The sequence below is a fragment of the Dermochelys coriacea genome, chromosome 3 (genome assembly GCF_009764565.3).
Source record: "Dermochelys coriacea isolate rDerCor1 chromosome 3, rDerCor1.pri.v4, whole genome shotgun sequence".
NCBI classification, from domain to species: domain Eukaryota; kingdom Metazoa; phylum Chordata; order Testudines; family Dermochelyidae; genus Dermochelys; species Dermochelys coriacea.
The window spans coordinates 158181394-158203026 of NC_050070.1; the positions used below are offsets into that span (position 1 = coordinate 158181394).

The 21633-nt window shown below is 45.6% G+C and overlaps 1 long non-coding RNA gene across 1 annotated transcript; it reads left to right on the forward strand.

The window, feature by feature from the left end:
- Nucleotides 1-2457: 2457 nt before the first annotated feature.
- On the forward strand, nucleotides 2458-18285 carry LOC122459480. The gene is made up of 3 exons (XR_006280201.1): nucleotides 2458-2527; nucleotides 11339-11745; nucleotides 18013-18285. It is a non-coding gene; the product is annotated as an uncharacterized LOC122459480 (long non-coding RNA).
- The last annotated feature ends 3348 nt before the right edge of the window (nucleotides 18286-21633 follow it).

The following is a 21633-nucleotide window of genomic DNA, read 5'->3' on the forward strand; positions in this document are numbered from 1 at the left end:
GCAGGACCGTGCCCATTGGAAGCTCTTAGTTGCGGACTGGTACGCAGGCGGCAGCTGTCAGATGGTTATTTGGACCAGATTTTTAGGACCGACTGCTCACCCACATGGGGAAGGAGCTAGAAAAAGTGCCCCAGACATAGTCTGCCTTGCCTTCTCCTGACTGGATAGCTGCATCCAGAGGGATCTCCTTTGAAAACAACAGGAAATGGAAAAATGGGAAAGGTGGAAAGAACGCGCCACAGCCCGACTCAGCAACCCAGATCTGCCCCTTCCACGGGGAAAGATCTGTCCCATCTGTGGATCCCAGACCAGTCTCATTAGCCACCTGTGTATCACCAGCAATAACTGGCTATCATTTTATGGAAGACAATCATTCTCCAACTCTGAGGGATCGCAGACATAAATCAACGGGAGGATAGAACCTGAGACGCGTACATGACATCATAGGCTTTCAGGCTTTATAGTTTCTCAGTGGTTCAAACCGAATCTGCCCAGTGTACAAGTAAAACTAAAATGCTTGTTCCAACATCCCAGCCCTGCAAACTCAACCTGAGATCTGAAATCCAACTGACGTGCTTTCTGACTCATGCAATATTGCTGGTAATGAACTGATCTGGCATGAAACAGAATAGAAGCCTATTCACTCTCCCACATCATGGATTCTGCAAGAGTAAAAAGCAGCCAATGTATTTTAATTGGTAAAATAAGCAGATATGACTCTAAATGCAAGAAGGAGCAAAATAGTTCGATAAGGAAGTGTCATTTCCCCATGGTCAATTTTCTGACTATAAATGCTGTAGAACGTATTTTTTTTTTTCCCAGCTCACAAACCCTTTCCCTCGTAAAAATGTTTGGACAACTTTTTCTGGAGAGATGGATAATCCAACTAGCTGTATCATCAGGAAACGTGGTCCAAGTTTCCAGAAGTGACTAGTGATTTTGGGTGCCCAACTTGAAACATCTTAAAGGGCCCTGGTTTTCAGAAACTGTCATTTTCACATCCACAATCTGAGAATCAGCCTCTTTAAAGGGTCTCAATTTAGTCAACCAAAGTCACTTAGACACTTTTGGAAATCTTGGCCCGGGTTTCTATTGCTGGTTCTGCTACTGACTTACTGTGAGATCTTGAGCAGGTTATGTCACCTTTCTGTGCCTCCATTTCCCCATCTTTAAAATAGTGATAATTTATTTGAAAGTGCATTGAGATCCATAGATGGATACTGTTATGAAAGAGCTAAGTATATTATTATATGCATTATAACTTCTAGTCATTCTTTCTTAGTGTCTCATTGGGAAAAAAACCCCCTGACCCCAGAGGTAGCAGTCTAGCCATTATAAAGATGATTTTTCAAGAGTGACTCATGGATGCCTATAAACTGGGTCACTCTGGAACATGTGCCAACACTTTGCATGGCACAACAACACAGAGAACACTTGCTGAGAGGACCAGCTGGGAGGGATCTGTATGCATGCATTAGCTACCCAAACCTTTCATTCACCACAAGTACAAACAAGTAGATTATAGTCATCTGCTTTCACATTGGGACTCTCCTGGTTCAGCAAAGATAACCATGCTCACATTTCACTCACCACTGAAGTGGGGTTACCTCTGGTATTGGATGTAATGTAACTGTAACATTCAACCGTACTCAGCAATGCTGCTTGAGTTTGGGACAGAAAATGAAAATACCTTCTTGAGTTGAAATTGCAGATGGGGCATCTAAATTAATAGAATGCATCAAGCCTGCTGAAACTGACACATCTACTTTTACAAAAGTGCCATTTAATGGAAAGGGTTCAGGTCTGCTCTGTTATATCACATCCAAATTTCACTGCTTATATTCATTCAGAACATTTGACTTTAAAAGCATGTAATCCTATGTAAGAATGTTCCTGCAGCCCAGTTAGGGAGCTGCTTAACTTGCATAACGTGCTGTTTAATGGAAAAGAAGTAAAAGGTCTAAGCAGCAAAGACTGGTGGCAGAAGATGCCTCTATCCACCTGCCATGCAGCTCTGGCACATTGTAGATCATCGTATCCACTCATTATACTCCACAATGAACGTAGCCATTATATGTACAACATACCCCCATATCTCAATGTCTGCACTTTGACCTGTTAAACTTTTACCCCCAATTGGGGAGATTGCAGATTACATATTCCTTACGCCACCCGCTCCTAAACTGAATTTCGCACCCCTTGATAATCTGTACCTTATTCCCCGATAACCAGAAACTTCTATGCCTAAACTCTGTACCGTTTTCTTTTTATTTCAACATTATCTTAATAAAATTATTAATTCTTTGCAGAGCCTGTAACAGGACAGCAGGATTTCTGACCACACACAAAATCTCCTCTGTTCCCCACCCTGTTAGCATAAACCAGTTGAGTAAATTTTGCTGACTCATTGTGGCAAGTGTAGCTTGTTGATTCCAACAGATTGAAAAAGAGGAGGGTGTGACTGTTTGATTTCAGAAAGAGCTGGGGCAGTGATGGATGCTGTAGGAAACCCTCAGAACAGGTCAAGGTTTGTGCTCTAGTATTACTGGATTATCAATAAATCCTAACCTGAGGAAGAGAATAAATTTGACCTTGTAGGCAGGGGCTGGACTCTTTAAGAGAACCTAAGGAAGTTAAGTTTTGCTTTTGAATCCACAACTATGGGGTGTAAGTTTTATTTAGAGCAGGTTGGGAATGGCACCTGATTCTCCTTTTGCTTAAAGCAGATACTCCAGTAAAGCCAATGGCGTTAGAGTGGTTTGAGAGCAGATGCATGCCTGATCTGTCTCTCTCTCTCTCTGGTCATCTTGGGTATTTCTAAGGCATCAGTCCCCTTGCTTCCTGAGCCCTCCTCTGCTCTCTTCAGGTTTAGCTGGTGCTTCTACAATAATCCTCACATTTCATGCTGCTCAGCAACCCATGACACCTGGTTGGCCAAGTTTTGATAAGCAGCACTGATCAGCTGTGACATGTAGTAGTGCATTCATGGAATTGCTAACCAAGAAAACATACAGGCTAGGCTGCTTGGGAATGCAGGAATGGCACTGGTAGAGAGCTCACCTGTATCCCTCCAGCTCCACCTTGCTGATTTAATTCACCTGAAAGTGGCGAGCGTGAGCTGACCTTTGTAAGCCCCTGTGCCCTTTCTCTCTGCTGTTTCGGTCTCTAGAAAGCAGAACTCAGTAAACTAAGGTGATTTGTCTCCACAATCCCTATGTATAATTTCCTATGCCACTTCTGGAATTCCCTTAATACTAAATAAGGAAGCATAAACAAACAAGTAGTCAGCATTTCTATAGTGCCTTTCACTGGAGGCTCTCAAAGCTTTAAACAAATAGCCTTTGCTTAATACTTACAACCCTCCCACCCCCCCCAAGAGGTGAAGTATTATATCCATTTTAGAGATAAAACACAGAGAATAAAGACCTGATTTGTAGGTGTACAGACCCCCTGCAGCTCCCTTTGACTTCAGCTGGTGTTGTGAGTGCTTAGCATTTCTGGAAACACCACATCCTATAGGACTTTCATAAGATAATTTAACAACTGACAGGTTTCAGAGTAGCAGCCGTGTTAGTCTGTATTCGCAAAAAGAAAAGGAGGACTTGTGGCACCTTAGAGACTAACAAATTTATTTGAGCATAAGCTTTCGTGAGCTACAGCTCACTTCATTGGATGCATTCAGTGGAAAGTAGAGTGGGGAGATTTATATACAGAGAGAACATGAAACAATGGGTGTTATCATACACACTGTAAGGAGAGTGATCACTTAAGATAAGCTATTACCAGCGGGGCGGGGGGGGGCGGAAGAAACCCTTTAGTAGTGATAATCAAGGTGGGCCATTTCCAGCAGTTGACAAGAACGTCTGAGGAACAGTGGGGGGGGGGGGGAATAACATGGGGAAATAGTTTTACTTTGTGTAATGACCCATCCACTCACAGTCTCTATTCAAGCCTAAGGCTATATCTACACTACGAAATTAGGTCGAATTTATAGAAGTCGGTTTTGTAGAAAGTGCTTTTATACAGTCGAGTGTGTGTGTCCCCACACAAATGTTCTAAGTGCATGTAGTCGGCAGACTGTGTCCACAGTACCAAGGCAACCGTCGACTTCCGGAGCTTTGCACTGTGGGTAGCTATCCCACAGTTCCCGCAGTCTCCACCGCCCATATGAATTCTGGGTAGAAATACCAGTGCCTGATCAGGCTAAAATATTGTCGCGGGTGGTTCTGGGTACATATCGTCAGGCCCCCATTCCCTCCCTCCCTCCATAAAAGCAAGGGCAGACAATCGTTTTGTGCCTTTTTTCTTGAGTTACCTGTGCAGACGCCATACCATGGCAAGCATGGAGCCCGCTCAGCTAACTGTCACCGTATGTCTCCTGGGTGCTGGCGGACATGGTACTGCATTGCTACACAGCAGCAGTTTATTGCCTTTTGGCAGCAGACAGTGCAGTATGACTGGTAGCCGTCGTCGACGTAGTCCTGGGTGCTCTTTTAACCGGGTGCCTGGGCAAACGTGGGAGTGACTCAGCCAGGTCATTTCCCTTGTTTCGTCTCATGGCGATTGAGTCCTACCGGCAGTGCACTGTCTTTTATTCTGCAGCTAGCAGAAGACGATGGCCAGCAGTCATACTGCACCGTCTTCTGCCAAGCACCCAGGAGGTGACGATGGCTAGCGATCGTACTGCACAGTCTGCTGCCAGCATGATGTATAAAGATAGATGAAGTGGCTCAAAACAAGAAATAGAACAGATTTGTTTTGTATTCATTTTCTCCTCCCTCCCTCCCTCCCTCTGTGAAATCGACGGCCTGCTAAACTCAGTTTTGAGTTCTATCCTTGAGGTTTTGAGTTCTATCCTTGAGAGGGCCATTCAGTTTCTCACAAAGCCACCCCCTTTGTTGATTTTAATTCCCTGTAAGCCAACTCTGTAAGCCATGTCATCAGTCGCCCCTCCCTCCGTCAGGGCAACAGCAGACAATCGTTCCGCGCCTTTTTTCTGGGCAGACGCCATACCACGGCAAACATGAAGCCCGTTCAGATCACTTTGGCAATTAGGAGCACATTAAACACCACCCGCATTATCCAGCAGTATATGCAGCACCAGAACCTGGCAAAGTGAAACCGGGCGAGTAGGCGACTTCAGCCTGGTGACGAGAGTGATGAGGACATGGACACAGACTTCTCTCAAAGCACGGGCCCTGACAATGTGGGCATCATGGTGCTAATGGGGCAGGTTTATGCGGTGGAACGCCGATTCTGGGCTCGGGAAACAAGCACAGACTGGTGGGACCGCATAGTGTTGCAGGTCTGGGATGATTCCCAGTGGCTGCGAAACTTTTGCATGCGTAATGGCACTTTCATGGAACTTTGTGACTTGCTTTCCCCTGCCCTGAGGTGCAAGAATACCAGGATGAAAGCAGCCCTCACAGTTGAGAAGCGAGTGGCAATAGCCCTGTGGAAGCTTGCAACGCCAGACAGCTACCGGTCAGTCAGGAATCAATTTGGAATGGGCAAATCTACTGTGGGGGCTGCTGTGATGCAAGTAGCCAACGCAATCAAAGATCTGCTGATATCAAGGGTAGTGACCCTGGGAAATGTGCAGGTCATAGTGGATGGTTTTGCTGGATTCCCTAACTGTGGTGGGGCCATAGACGGAATCCATATCCCTATCTTGGCACCGGAGCACCAAGTCAGCGAGTACATAAACCACAAGGGGTACTTTTCAATAGTGCTGCAAGCACTGGTGAATCACAAGGGACATTTCACCAACATCAGCGTGGGATGGCCGGGAAAGGTATATGATGCTCGCATCTTCAGGAACTCTGGTCTGTTTCAAAAACTCCAGGAAGGGACTTTCTTCCCAGACCAGAAAATAACCGTTGGGGATGTTGAAATGCCTATAGTTATCCTTGGGGACCCAGCCTACCCCTTAATGCCATGGGTCATGAGGCCATACATAGGCAGCCTGGAGAGTAGTCAGGAGCTGTTCAAATACAGGCTGAGCAAGTGCAGAATGGTGGTAAAATGTGCATTTGGACGTTTAAAAGCGTGCTGGTGCAGTTTACTGACTCGGTTAGATCTCAGCGAAACCAATATTCCCACTGTTATTACTGCTTGCTGTGCGCTCCACAATATCTGTGAGAGTAAGGGGGAGATGTTTATGATGGGGTGGGAGGTTGAGGCAAATCGCCTGGCTGCTGGTTACGCACAGCCAGACACCAGGGCAGTTAGAAGAGCACAGGAGGGTGCGGTGCGCATCAGAGAAGCTTCGAAAAACAGTTTCATGACTGGCCAGGCTACGGTGTGAAAGTTCTGTTTGTTTCTCCTTGATGAAACCCCCTGCCCCTTGGTTCACTCTACCTCCCTGTAAACTAACCACCCTCCCCACCTCCCTTCGATCACTGCTTGCAGAAGCAATAAAGTCATTGTTGCTTCACATTCATGCATTCTTTATTAATTCATCACACAAATAGGGGGATAATTATCAAGGTAGCCCAGGAGGGGTGGTGGAAGAGGGAAGGACAAGGCCACACAGCACTTTAAAAGTTTAAAACTTATTGACTGCCAGCCTTCTGTTACTTGGGCAATCCTCTGGGGTGGAGTGGCTGGGTGGCCGGAGGCCCCCTCACCGTGTTCTTGGGCATCTGGGTGAGGAGGCTATGGAACTTGGGGAGAAGGGCGGTTGGTTACACAGTGGATGGAGCGGTGGTCTGTGCTCCTGCTGCCTTTTGCGCAGCTCAACCATACGCTGAAGCATATTAGTTTGATCTTCCAGCAGCCTCAGCATTGAATCCTGCCTCCTCTCATCGCGCTGCCGCCACCTTTCAGCTTCAGCCCTCTCTTCAGCCTGCCACTTACTCTCTTCAGCCCACCACCTCTCCTCCCGGTCATTTTGTGCTTTCCTGCACTCTGACATTGTCTGCCTCCATGCATTTGTCTGTGCTCTGTCAGTGTGGGAGGACAGCATGAGCTCAGAGAACATTTCATCGCGAGTGTGGTTTTTTCGCCTTCTAATCTTCGCTAGCCTCTGGGAAGGAGAAGATCCTGTGATCCTTGAAACACATGCAGCTGGTGGAGAAAAAAAAAGTGATGGTGGTATTTGAAAAGACACATTTTATAGAACAATGGGTACACCCTTTCACGGTAAACCTTGCTGTTAACATTACATACATAGTACATGTGCTTTCGTTACAAGGTCACATTTTGCCTCCCCCAACCGCGTGGCTAACAGCGGGGAACATTTCTGTTCAGCCATAGGCAAACAGCCCAGCAGGAACGGGCACCTCTGAATATCCCCTTAAGAAAAGCACCCTATTTCAACCAGGTGACCATGAATGATATCACTCTCCTGAGGATAATACAGAGAGATAAAGAACGGATGTTGTTTGAATGCCAGCAAACATACACTGCAATGCTTTGTTCTACAACGATTCCCGAGTACGTGCTACTGCCCTGGAGTGGTAAAGTGTCCTACAATGGTGGATGGAATAAGGCTGCCCTCCCTAGAAACCTTTTGTAAAGGCTTTGGGAGTACATCCAGGAGAGCCACGAATGCCAGGGCAAATTAATCATTAAACATGCTGGCTTTTAAACCTTGTATAGTATTTTAAAAGGTACACTCACCAGAGGTCCCTTCTCCGCCTGATGTGTCCGGGAGGCAGCCTTGGGTGGGTTTGGGGGGTACTGGCTCCAGGTCCAGGGTGAGAAACAGTTCCTGGCTGTCAGGAAAACCAGTTTCTCCACTTGTTTGCTGTGAGCTATCTACAACCTCCTCCTCATCATCTTCCTCGTCCCCAAAACCTGCTTCCATGTTGCCTCCATCTCCATTGAAGGAGTCAAACAACACGGCTGGGGAAGTGGTGGATGAACCCCCTAAAATGGCATGCAGCTCATCATAGAAGTGGCATGTTTGGGGCTCTGACCCGGAGCGGCCGTTCGCCTCTCTGGTTTTCTGGTAGGCTTGCCTCAGCTCCTTAAGTTTCATGCGGCACTGCTTCGGTTCCCTGTTATGGCCTCTGTCCTTCATGCCCTGGGAGATTTTCACAAATGTTTTGGCATTTCGAAAACTGGAACGTAGTTCTGATAGCATGGATTCTCTCCCCATACAGTGATCAGATCCCGTACCTCCCGTTCAGTCCCTGCTGGAGCTCTTTTGCGATTCTGGGACTCCATCATGGTCACCTCTGCTGGTGAGCTCTGCATGGTCACCTGCAGCTTGCCACACTGGCCAAACAGGAAATTGAAATTCAAAAGTTTGCGGGCCTTTTCCTGTCTACCTGGTCAGTGCATCTGAGTTGAGAGTGCTGTGGAGCACAATGGAGCACTCTGGGATAGCTCCTGGAGGCCAATACCATCTAATTGTGTCCACAATACCCCAAATTCGACCTAGCAAAACCGATTTCAGCGCTAATCCCGTTGTCGGGGGTGGAGTAAGGAAATAGATTTTAAGAGCCCTTTAAGTTGAAAAAAGGGCTTTGTCATGTGGACGGGTGCAGGGTTACATCGATTTAAAGCTGCTAAATTCGACTTCAACGCCTAGTGTAGACCAGGGCTAAGTTAATTGTATCCAGTTTGCAAATTAATTCCAATTCAGCAGTCTCTCATTGGAGTCTGTTTCTGAAGTTTTTTGTTGAAGAATAGCCACTCTTAGGTCTGTAATCGAGTGACCAGAGAGAGTGAAGTGTTCTCCGACTGGTTTTTGAATGTTATAATTCCTGACGTCTGATTTGTGTCCATTTATTCTTTTACGTAGAGACTGTCCAGTTTGACCAATGTACATGGCAGAGGGGCATTGCTGGCACATGATGGCATATATCACATTGGTAGATGCGCAGGTGAATGAGCCTCTGATAGTGCGGCTGATGTGATTAGGCCCTATGATTGTGTCCCATGAATAGATATGTGGACACAGTTGGCAACGGGCTTTGTTGCAAGGATAGGTTCCTGGGTTAGTGGTTCTGTTGTGTGGTGTGTGGTTGCTGGTAAGTATTTGCTTCAGGTTGGGGCGCTGTCTGTAAACAGGACTGGCCTGTCTCCCAAGATCTGTGAGAGTGATGGGTCATCCTTCAGGATAGGTTGTAGATCCTTGATGATGCATTGGAGAGGTTTTAGTTGGGGGCTGAAGGTGATGGCTAGTGGCGTTCTGTTATTTTCTTTGTTGGGCCTGTCCTGTACTTCTGGGTACTCTTCTGGTTCTGCCAATCTGTTTCTTCACTTCAGCAGGTGGGTATTGTAGTTGTAAGAATGCATGATAGAGATCTTGTAGGTGTTTGTCTCTGTCTGAGGGGTTGGAGCACATGCAGTTATATCGTGGTATCGTGACATGATGGGGTGTCCAGGATTTCCAGGTTTATGGATCTTGGGTAACAGATAGAATACCCCAGGTCAGGGTTCTTCCCCCCTCCCCCCCGCTGGTAATAGCTCATCTTAAGCGATCACTCTCCTTACAGTGTGTACGATAACACCCATTGTTTCATGTTCTCTGTGTATATAAATCTCCCCACTGTACTTTCCACTGAATGCATCTGATGAAGTGAGCTGTAGCTCATGAAAGCTTATGCTCAAATAAATTTGTTAGTCTCTAAGGTGCCACAAGTACTCCTTTTCTCTTAACAACTAATTGGCAGATCCAGGATTAAAACCCATGAGTCCTGATGCCCCATTTCATTTGCTAAACAGCACTTTGTAACTCTTTCCAGAGTCTGATCCAAAGCCCCTTGATATTGATAGGAGGTTTTCCCCTCTGGATCAGGCCCCTTTGCCTTCTCTAGTTGGAATTCTGATGAAATGATCTGGTGTGACTTTGTTCCTTGGATGTGTATATTTATCATCTTATCTAACCGGAGCACCACCCTCACTGAAATAGGAGAGCTCAGAAGATTGGGTGGAAGATATAAATGGCAAAGGTGCAGGGGAAGTTATTATTGAAGGATGTTTTGAGGCTAAGGCCCTGCTTTAGAATGAGATCTCTGACTCTCTTTATAGAAGAAAGGCCAGGAGCTGTTCGAGACTTATACCTACATGGGCTTCTTTTTAATGCCGGAAGTGAAAAACATGAGAGGATAGAGAATGGTATGGCTTGATTGCTGCATGCTATATGTGCTGTAATTAGTGATGGATGAGTCCAAAGGCTTGGAAGGCTGGTTGGAATAATAACCCCAAAATCTAGCTGCTTCTCTGAACCTCTTGGATCTGCAAGCTGTTGGTTAATGCAATTCTGCCCCCACCCCCACAGTTTCAATTGTATCTGTGCCTAGAGCAGTAGACTGGTGAATTGATTTATTGTGGAAACTCAGAAGAGAAGGAATCCCACAGCATTTGATGTTTTCTGAATGAATAATTGTGTGCCCTCAGTCTGGGGCTTTGTCACGTGTTAGACCTGTACTTGGTCCTTGGCAAGCTGAGAACTATAGTGTGTGACTGAGTTGGTAAAATAGCAGCAAACCATTTTGTCCTTTTCAAGGTGAAGTTTAGGGCTGGCTGGAAAATGGTGTGGTGGTTTTTTTTTTATTCCGTCCCCTCCCCCACCTACATGCTCCCCCCTGGCCTTGCAGAACATGTCAATGAAAATTAACTTTTTTTTTTTTTTGGTCAGAATTTTCAGTGAAAAATTTTGACTTTTCATTTAGGAAAAGCAATAGCTTTTGACTTTCAAACATCTGCTAAAACCTGAAAAGTTATTGGGTTTTTGTCCCAAAGTGTTCAGTTTCAAATGAAAACTCAAAAAAACTTTGAGGAAAGTAGACGCTTTCCATGAAATCTTTAGTTTTGTCAAATCCTTTTTTTTACCAAATATGTATTATGGAAACTTTCCAACCAGCCCTAGTCGAGATCATCCCTCTCTTTTAACACTACAATTTAACACCAAACCTGAGAAGGCAACTTGACCATTCCAGTTAAGACTTCTTCCCCATGTCTGCTATCTGTCACCTCTGCGACAACATGGAGTCTGTGTCTTGAGAATAACATGCACAAGCGGATCCTTAGACAAATAACTGTTTTAAGGCTTTGAGATCCCAGCTGCCTTCAGTGAATGATGCACCTTTCTGTTCCATGGATGGTCAACCTAACTTCTGTCCATCACAGACGAATAAAGAGGCTTCTTTAGCCTCTGATACATGTGGATAATGTAGATTGATTTCCACAGCAGCAGTTCTCACTCTTAATCTCTGTGTTGTTCTTTCCGCTAAATCCAGCAGCTATAATTATGGGTTCCTTTCTCTTTCAAATGAACAAAACTATAGGCTATAATACATAATAATGGGTGTGGGGGAGGGAATTTCATCTGAATTGAGAGCCATCTGAATGCTCTGGCAATGATGGCTCTCCTCTTTTCCAGCCTCTCCCCAGGAAATACTTGGCTTCTTTTATATTTCAGCACTTGGAGAAACTTCCTTCAATCATAAGTGTGCCCAGGAGATGACCAGACAATAGCTTACATGTGGCAATGTGGCTGGGAAGTCAGCAGCAGTGACTCCCTTCCACTGTACCTCTGTCAGTCACCCTTGTGCAGCAAGAGAAAGGATCTCGATGAAGGATTTGGTGGCAGAAGGAAGGTTCTCTCCTCTGGACAGAGATGGCTGTTTCTAACATTCAAAATGATGTTTGCTTTCATTTTTAAAGTGAATTTAGTGTGGTGGACAGTGCCATTCTCCCAGTGACAGAGAATGAAGTCCTCTGACCACAGAAGTGATTGGCAGAAGCAATGCAAGGTTTCTTCACCCCGATCCCAACCTCATTCAGAAGGTTGTGGGGGGAGGCGGGGGGAGGGAGAGGGTGGAGAATTCATTCTCCAAGTCCTAGGTAGACCTTGGCTTCTTTGCTTCTCATGATAGCAAGGGGTGGCTATTTGTGCTGGTTGTGGTTTTGTGTTGTGGACGCTCTTCAATTGGAACTGGGTGTGGCCACCTAACGCAATTTCCACAGACAACCAAGCAGCCTTCATGTGGGGGAATAGTTTTCCACCTCTACCCAGCCCACTCTACATCTAATCAAAAGCATATTCTACAGACTTGTTCTCCCATGGTCAGATTCTGCTCTCCGTTACACTGGTGTAACTCCAGAGCAACTCCACCAGCTCCAGTAGTTACTCTAGATTTACATGGGTATAACAGCTGGCGAAACTTGGCCATTAGTGGCTAGCTGAACAGTGATAGGGAGAGGGATTTGGCTGAAGATGACCTGCTGTGACTCAGCCTGGGTGAAATGGAAGTGATACTTGTTCTTTCTACCTTGGTTCTGTTTACACGCCCATGACCATGTGTCCAGAGGGGTCTGGCAGATCGTTGGGTTAGAGGAATAGAGATATTTGGTGTCTGCACCATAATGGTTCACAATCACTTCTTCATTCCCCTGAACCTGGCCTGGCTGCTTAGTGCAACTTTCAAGAGGACCTGACTTACCTTAGTGACCAGTGACTCCAACAGGCAATATTGACAACCAGAGATCCCTGAAGTACCTGGAAGGCCTGCCCACATTGCCTTTCCCTGGCCATGTCCCCTACGCCAGCCGTAGGGTGTCTGTGTCTGGACTGGGATATGAGCCATTATGCTGGCTTTGTGCTGCAGGAGGAGTCCAAGTCCCTAGACAATTGGAAGAGCCTTGTTTGGCTGGCTGTGCTGACTTTCAGGCTCTTTGAGCTCATGAGGAGGCACAAGGTAGCCTGAACACGAAGGAGAATCTAAGCACTGATCTCTCTTCCAGACTGATTTGCAAGTCAATGCTGTATTAACCTCCTGAGTACAAGTTTCTTTGGAGGCCATTCTTATGTGGGCAATGATATGATCCAGCCATCTCTTTATGGCAGGCATTTTACCTCAAGGCTATTGAATGCCCCTCAGGGGAATAGGTAGATGATGAACTGGTTGTGAAAAGGGTAGGGCTGATACTATAGACTTTAATCCCTTGCTTTCACTTATTCCTTTAACCCACTGGAAGAAATTGATTGGCCTGATATTAGTTTTTAATCTGACAGTAGACAGAATGAGGTGCAGGTTGAGTCATGTTCCATTTTGTAGCAGTTTTTGCTCTGAGGTGAGGACAGATTGAAATGAATATAAAGCACTGCGTGTAAAGCAGGGAGATCACTTTTCCACAGGCAGTATATTTTACATGCTGCCTAAGCAGCATCATAAAGGCATTGTTCAGAGTCTGCCCTTTAGGGAAGGCATCTGAGTCAGCTTCTTTGAAACAGCCTTGTTCCTGGTCAAATTTTGTTCTGTTCATTTCCGTAAGATGCTATAAAAGAGTTTATTCACGTTGCTGTTAACACAGATACCTCTGTACTTGTCTGGGGGTGAGAACAACATTATTTGTATGTGATGGAGTAATTAGCCCTTCTGATCAGATTGCAGGGTCTCTGGATGGGAGGAGCACTTTGTCTACAGTAGTTTAACCTCTCCTCATGTAGGTAGCAGTGGGGTGTTTCTGCATCCAGTTTAATAGACTGTCTAGGCCACAACATTTCATAGGTTAAAGATCCAAGAAAACTGCCTGAAAGGCTTCTGCATGGAAATACAGGTACATGAATCAAGAGACAGCAGCTGTGCTTAGTCTAAGCAGCCCCTAGGTGTCACTTGTACTCCACACATAACTGCAGAGCATTGCAATCTAACTGGGTATACCCTAGCACCATAATAGACAAAATACCTGAATGGCAGCGGATGATGACTGCTGTAGGTAGCAGTGAGGTGAGGGAGGGAGTGGCAGACAATAGAGGGCTGGAAAGTGCCTTGGTGACAGGTGATAGTAGTGTTGGGCAGAGGGCACCATTAAATTTGTTCAGAAAAGTCCGGTAACTTCTTTTTTCTCCAATGCGCTGTCCTTAGTGTCCGAAGAGGAGCAGCGATTATATCAAACGGTGATTGTGGTGCCTGGGGAGGGCTGGCACTAAATTTAGACTATAGAGTATAAGCTCAGTGTGCCTAACTTTTAGGGATGACTCTTGCTCCATTGCCCTCCCCACAGTTTGAAGGGGACTGTCCCTTTAAGGGCACCTCCCTGCATCACTGAGAGTAGCAATGGCAGCCAGTAGCTGATGCATTAGTGTGGTTCACAGGACCAGCTACTGCCTCCCCACAAGCCAGGACAGTGTGTGTCTGTGTGAGATCTATTCCTTTAATGCTGCTCACTTGCCCACACTGGTCTAGCATCTAGCAATGGCCCCATGACTGGGGCTGGGAAGAACCTTGGGGGTCCAAGCTAGATGTTGCTGAAATAGCTTCCTGAGATGATGAAGAGACAGCTCTTGTAGATTAGTGGGGGAGTTCCCCATTACCTCAGATAGTCTCTTGCGATGCTGCAGTCCTAAATTGCTGTCTAATTTCTCTAGGTATTTATATCATGCCCCTCACCATGGAATCCAGTTTCAACAGCCCCAATCTGTTAAAACCCTTGATATTGGCTGTAAAATGATGAGCTCTTACAAACCATTTGGGTTCTCTTTCTATTTGCCTTCTGGTGGTGGATCCTTTAAGGGTTATGTTTTCAAACTTTTCTCCACAATCCTGAGGGCTAGAAACTTTCATTATAAAATGTAAACTGAGATTACCACATAATTTCTGAAAGTCACATCTCCTGGGTTCATGTAACTCCCCAGACATCATGCATCTTGTGATTAAAATCACAGGAGATTGTTGACACTGGCTGAGCTCTTACCTACAAGGAATGGTCAACATTACAAAGTCGGCAATGGACAAAAGATAACTACATACTGAGATACCCCCATTCTCCGCAAAGGGGGAAGCTGTTGTAGCTATTGACAAATGTTGACTTTAAAGGCAGCTTGCCTGTGAAAATAATATTATGCTTCTGTTTGTTCTTGAAAACGTAATCATTGCTGTATTGTGGCCAAACTCTTGTTGTTCTCGTTATTGACCTATTTTTTTCAGGATATTAAACACCTTTGATGCTGCTTTAGGGATAGTTAATCAACAAGGCTGTCAGGATGATGGATTCTTCCTGAATTATTGCTTAATTGGCTTTGTTGGTGGTATAAATCAAGTGGAATACCAATTCTTTTAAAGCTACAGCCAGGTAACCAGGCTGAGCCTGACGACGATGAGTTATAAGCATCTGCCACAGAGCCATATGGGTGTGCCACCTCAGACCCACAAAAGCACAGGGACTGCCAATTCATTTTGAAGACTCCCTGTCCTGCAAAGGCTTAAGCATGTGTGTAACTCTGTGAGCTGTAGACCCATTGATTTCAGTGCTGACTTGCTTAACTGTTTGCAGGCCTGGGGCCTTAGATACCACGTGAAATCTGGCCAACATCAGACTGAGTAGTGACCAAAAGTCAATACTACCTGGGGCCTATTCAGTGGCTTATGTGTATGGAGTTACACCATTTGCTTCCTAGTATTACAAACTCTCCACCTGCACAGCTGGCACTGATTGTCACATGTAAAGGCCAATTTCAATGGGCTGTAAGAACTCGATCCACAAGGGGACTGGGGCATTGCAAGGTCTCACTTCTAGACACCTTGAAAATCACTGGAACAACAATGGGATCCAGAAATGCTGTTAGGCTCCTAGGTCACCTAGACAACGAATGTGGAGAGGGAGAGGTGCGTAAGAGCAGGATCCACAAAAGCTAGGTGGCTCCCCACATAAGCTAGACAATGCAAGATGACAACAAGAGGGGTGTGTCTTAAGCCCCATCCCTTTGACAGAGTTAGGCACCTAAATCTGAGCTGCAGGAAGGAGCCTGCCTTTGCTTGCAACCTATAGTCAGGAACCCCTCTCCAGAGTCAGGTGGCTTAGGTGCCTAAGCTGTTTCTTGAGAGAATGAGTTAGGCACCTGTCTCACTCCATGCAAAACCTCCAGAAGGGGCGGTGAAGGAGGCCTCCCTTCTAATCGTTAGCCTAGTGGGGGTTCTCACCTGGGATGTGGGAGACCCCGATCTAATTCCCCTCTCGGCCTGATGAGAAGGGGTTTGAACAGTCCTCCTTTCCCACCCCCTCCACCCACAACACCATTTGTGGGGAGTGAGGTGGTCTCTGAGCATACCCAACAAATCAAGTGTGTCTCTCCCTGTAGGCGAGAGAGAGAGAGAGAGAGAGGGGTGTGCCTGTCTTCCCCCAGTTCATGGGTGTAATGGGGGCTTAGATAGCAGGAGATAATCTAGATGCCTGCTTGAGACAGCAGTGCATGTTTAAAGGCAGAACCATAGGTGTCTAGGGAACTTTTACTGCAAATATTCAGGCACTGAGTGAATTTCGGATTAGGTGGCAGCCGATGCTTAATTTGAGCCAGGGCTGAGCCCCTGTGTGGTGGCAGGGTTGTTTTTTTTTTTTTACCATTTTTTGGCTTTGTTTTTCAGTTTGGAGGAATTAATTTCTGTTGCCAATTTTGGTTAGGTTAGCTTAGTCACACTTTGAAAAATGAAGAATTGTCTGCTTAGAAAACTACTGAAACAGAACAATTTTAAGTCTTCATGAACCTTTTTTTTTGACATTTGAGATCAGTGACACTGCCTGTCTGACTAATGCTTTGTGGGTGTATGCTTTAGAAATATAATAATAGAATATTAGAGTTGGAAGAGACCTCAGGAGGTCATCTAGTGAAACCCCCTGCTCAAAGCAGGACCAACCCCAACTAACCCTATATCTTATTGAATGCTCCATGTGAGAGACATTTTGAAGTTACTCTAACATATTAGCTGCTTCAGCATGGAATGTCATGTTGCCACATGAGTAAATCCACTGCTTGCATATAGAAAGTCTGAAGGAAACTTGTTTTGTAGGTTCTATTGAAATATTCTGAGAGTGATATTGCCATGACAACACTGAATAACCATCATACACCAATATTTGTGTCCTTCTTGGCATTTGCGCAAAAAGAGCTTGCAAGGGCGAGGGTTGTTTTTTTTAAAAGTGATGGATAAAATATCATTAGTTTGTTTTTAATCATCATGATAAGAGCAGATGAACAGATCTTATGCCTGGGCTAGGGACGGTCCATGCTTCTTTTGTAAGCTTTGGAGGAAAAACTAGTTCCCATGTTTTAAGACGTTAGGACAAAGAGAGAGAGAGTGGAATTCAAATAAACATGTTTCTTTCCAGTCTGATGTGCAGAAGCTGCTAATTAGAAAAAGATCTATTGGGCTCTCCAGTCTGTCTTGTTGCCAAGCAAGATTGTTCCCTATTGTCAATTTCCTAATGCACTACCCAGTCTCATTTTGAGAAGTTCTAAGCAATGGGCCTGCTACCAGTTCTGACTGAATTTGTCCTGGGAAGGGGATCAATGTTATTGACTAACTCCAATCTGCCTTTTTGTTTTGGCAACAAATATCTCTCTGTTCTGATCAATTTAGTTTCTTTAAATATGTATAGTGTCTAATTTAAAAAAGAAGTCCGGTTTTATCTGCATCTGTAATTAATTTCCTCACAGAACAGTTCTAGTATTTAGTCTTAAAAAACAAACAAAAACCCAGAAAAATTCTGCTTACACACAAATATTTTCCATTAAATTAAACCGTGATCTCTCTGAAAATACAGGACCCGAGTCTGCTAGCATTTGCTTTACAGTAGTGTACATGGAGTTAATCCTGATTTACTCCAGTTTGTGAGGCTGATCAGGAACATTATCATGTATGAGGACAGGAGACCACCTGCAGACAATACTTCTAAACATCCCCTATCCATGGATGAAATGGGAGCAAATATGTTCTTCCCAAGGCTTTCCTGTCTTCTTCCATGAGTGTCTCTTAGTATTCCCTTCCCTACCTCTTCAGAAGAAGTCCAGCTTGTTTAAGAAAGAGACCATGTTCACAAATATGAATACCGCTAGATGTGTATTATTGGTCCAAGAAAGTCCAGCTCATCAATCAGCGCTGCTTGGCTTGTTGAAAGCCACATTGATAATTCTTGTATGAAAGGCACTTGGGCTGCATCACATCAAGAAGCATCTGAGCTGCACAGAATGGGGAGAAAGAGCCTCTTAGAGGCAGCCAGAGGGCAATGTCTTATTAAAAAACTAATAATAATACTATTTGTGTCTCCCCTTCATAGATCATTGCAGTACTGCAAGTTCCATGTGCACAAGAACCCATGCTCAGATTCACCACTGGAATTCTGCAGGAGCTAGGTACCTCAGTACATACTCTTCTCCCATGGCCAGCAATGGGGTGTCTCTTTCTGAACTCTGTTCTCTGCATAGCTGGCTAAATACCAACGATCCTCCCAGGGGTGAAAGTAACTTAAAGGACTTACCGGTACTCCGGAGTTCTGAGCAGGGGGAGCGTGGCATCGACTGGAAGAGGTGTGGCCTCAACCGGAAGAGGTGGGGCCAGGCCCTTTAAATCAAGATTTAAAGGTTCCAGGGCTCTGGCTGCAGCTGGGAGCCCCAGGGCCTTTAAATCTCCCCCAGAGCTACCAGCTGCAGAGGTGGCTGGGAGCCCCGGGGCTCAGGGGTGATTTAAAGGGCCCTGGGCTCTGGCCGCCACTACTGCAGCAGAGCTCCTGGCCCTTTAAATCACTGCTGGAGCCCTGCCGCTGCTACCCCGGGGCTTTGGCAGCAGGGTTCGGGGCGCACTTTAAAGGGCCCGGGGTTCCCTGTAGGGGCTGGAGCCCTGGGCTCTTTAAAGCGCCGCCGGAGCCCTGCCACCGCTACCCAAGGAGCTCTGGCAGTGGGGCTCCAGCGGCGCTTTAAAGGGCCAGGGGTTCCAGCCACTGCGGGGAGCCCCGGGCCCTTTAAAGCACCCCTGAGCCCCACTGCCAGAGCCCCTGAGGTAGCGGCAGCAGGGCTCTGGCGGCACTTAAAAAAGCCCGGGGCTTCGGCTGCTGCAGGGAGCCCCGGGCCCTTTAAAGCACCAGCCTGGGGAAGCTAGTCTGGTCCGGCCCGGCCCGGCGTACTGGCTCTTGCCAGTACGCTGTACCGGACCGGACCAGCTTACTTCACCTCTGGATCCTCTCCAACCTGCAGTCAGATTAATTTGTACCTCACTAAGCAGAGTAGGATCCCACTCATGACTGTGGGGTCAGGATGTAACCATAATACAAAGAATCATTTGTGAAAAATTTTACAAGTCAGAGTACTCAGATGAGTTTGCCTTGTCCTGGGGCATCCTTGTCATCTTCACAAGGATTGGGACAAAAAGCAGGGATCTGAGAAAATGTTCGCAAATCCCCAGTTCCATGAATGCCAGCACTTTGTGGTGCATTATCCCACAGCCTGTGTTCATTACTGGTTAGCCTCTGGGGCTTAGAGTTTCACTCTCAGTGGGGATCAGAAACAATTGTGTGTGACCTATGTGACCAGTCACATGCTACAGCTAATGAGTCACTAAAGTGAACAGTTCATGAACACCCCATAGGCTGAATTTCATTCATCCAATTATTAGGTGAAAATTATAATTCATGATATTTGCAGGAGTTGGGATCAGTTGATGAATGATTCATGAATAGAAAAGAGTAAAATTGGCGCATTGTTTGTAATGGATAATTCAACCAACTTTACTCCCCCAGGGCAAGGTCCTCATATTATCCTGGTGTGATATTTACATGAGGATACGTTGTGATGTGATGTATTAAAGCTGTAATGCAAACACAATCCTCTTGCTATATGAGCATTACCACAAGGCAGCTTCATTGCACCAAGACCCCACACTCCAGCCTCAGCCTGGGCTCCCACCCAGGAAACTTTGACAGGCCAGATTTTCGAACATGCAGTTGCATGCAATTACACACTCTACACATACAAGTCTGAGTTGATTTTGTACAGAAGTGCCCCCTTGAATGTGCAGACACAGGGTTGGTGCATGCAAAACTAACAGTACAGGTAATAACTTGGAGCAAATCCAACCCCCTCTTCTGTGATTGTGGGGAAGGGGTGTTGTTCTGCTACTCAGCAAGGAGCACAGAGCCCTGCTCCATGCACGTTCCCTATACAGGAGAAAGGAGAGGGTTGGCATGGGCTGGCAGAGGCAGTAGCTGAGTATCCATGGACGCACAAATCTTCCATCCATGCTACTGAGGGGTGGGGCTGGCTGTGCTCAGGAAGGTGAGAATGCTGGGTAGAAGACTTGGCCCAACATGCAACCCTTACCTCTTTGTTTAAAAGCATGGCCTTTAATATAGTGCAAGCCAAGGATCTATTCCTGCAAGGCACTGAGTACCCTCACTTCCCATTGACTGCAATGTGAGCTGATGTTCAGTACCATGCAGCATCCAGTCCCAAGCCTGTAGGACATAGCATAACTCCACAGGGAAAAGTCAGGATGAATCCAGCACCCTGAACACAATAGGACAAGCTAAGACCCATGTCAGTCATAGTTCCGAGTCCTCTGTGCTCAGTTGCTTTATGTACTTTCTGTGTTTGTTTCTAAGTACACTGTGTCAATAATAACAGAGAGAGGCAGGAGGAATTCCATCACAACTTCTTTTTAAACATCAGATTTTTTTTTGGTTATAATTCCATTCCCCGAGGGAAGCTCACATCAGATTCAGCTTCTGCATTTCAGCAAAGCTCCTGCTTTTTTTAGCTCAACTTTCCAGCTGGGTTGATAAGGAAATCACGGGACTTTGCCCAAAGTCATACAACAAGTCAACGGCTCAGTGGCAACAAGAACTCAGGAGCCTTCTGCTTCTTCCTAGTCCCTTTTCTGTCAGCATTAGCCCAGACTGCCTCCTATTTCATCTCTGTTACCTATGATCACAGCACACTGTCTCCCAGTGCAGGTGGGTGTGGTTGTTTGACAGTATATTAGAGCACAGGTGTGTCACGGCACGCTAGGAATTTTTCTCCTCTGTGTTTGTACAGCGTTGAGGTGACTCCTTATCAGCAATGTAGAGCCATATTGCCGCCTTAGCAAAAAATGGTAAAAATCATTCACTGGAAGAATGAACAAAATGCATTTAGATAGTTACAGTAAATCTAAGAAGCAGATGCATAATAACTTAGTACTTAAATACTGGAACACAGCAATTCTCATGCTGTCCATGGGGAGGATGCTGGTGACATAATGCTGGTGCATTTTCCTTATTTCTGGCTGCTAAATTGCACTAAATATTTTCCTAATGTTACTCTTCTACATCAGTAACTGCCAAGGATGGTGGGTGACAGCAAGTGGAAGAGGAGGTGGTCTGTATGGTGGTTAATCAGAGCATAGATAGCTCTAACCTGATCATCCTGTGGACCACGCAACGATGGAAGCTATGAACCCCTGCTGAGGCACTCTTATTAGTCATTTGTATTGTGCAGGGAAGATGTAATTAACTAAGAGCCATACTACTGAGCTATCCAAATTGGGGCCAGGTGGTTTTTAGGGAACAGTCCAAATAAGATTTGGGCAACTTCATAAAAGAAAAATATTATAGCATTCTACAGTAATAGTTCCAAAGGCTCTGGGAAGATGCAGTGTTCTGGATTATTATGGTAGCATACGGCAGTATTTTTAAGATGAGATAAGTTTGTCACAGCCCACTTTAAAGCACAGCCAGAGAGGTAGCTCGCTAAAGACAGAAAGCAAAGGTGCCCATTTGTCTTCCATTTCTTTCTTTAAACCCAATTACAGTCACACTCCTACGATGACAGATAAACACCTGGAAAAGAGGGTGTGCCTTGATTGCATTGGAAACTCCACTGGAGTTACATCCATGAAAGACTGGGGTCAGTGAGAGGAGAAAACATTA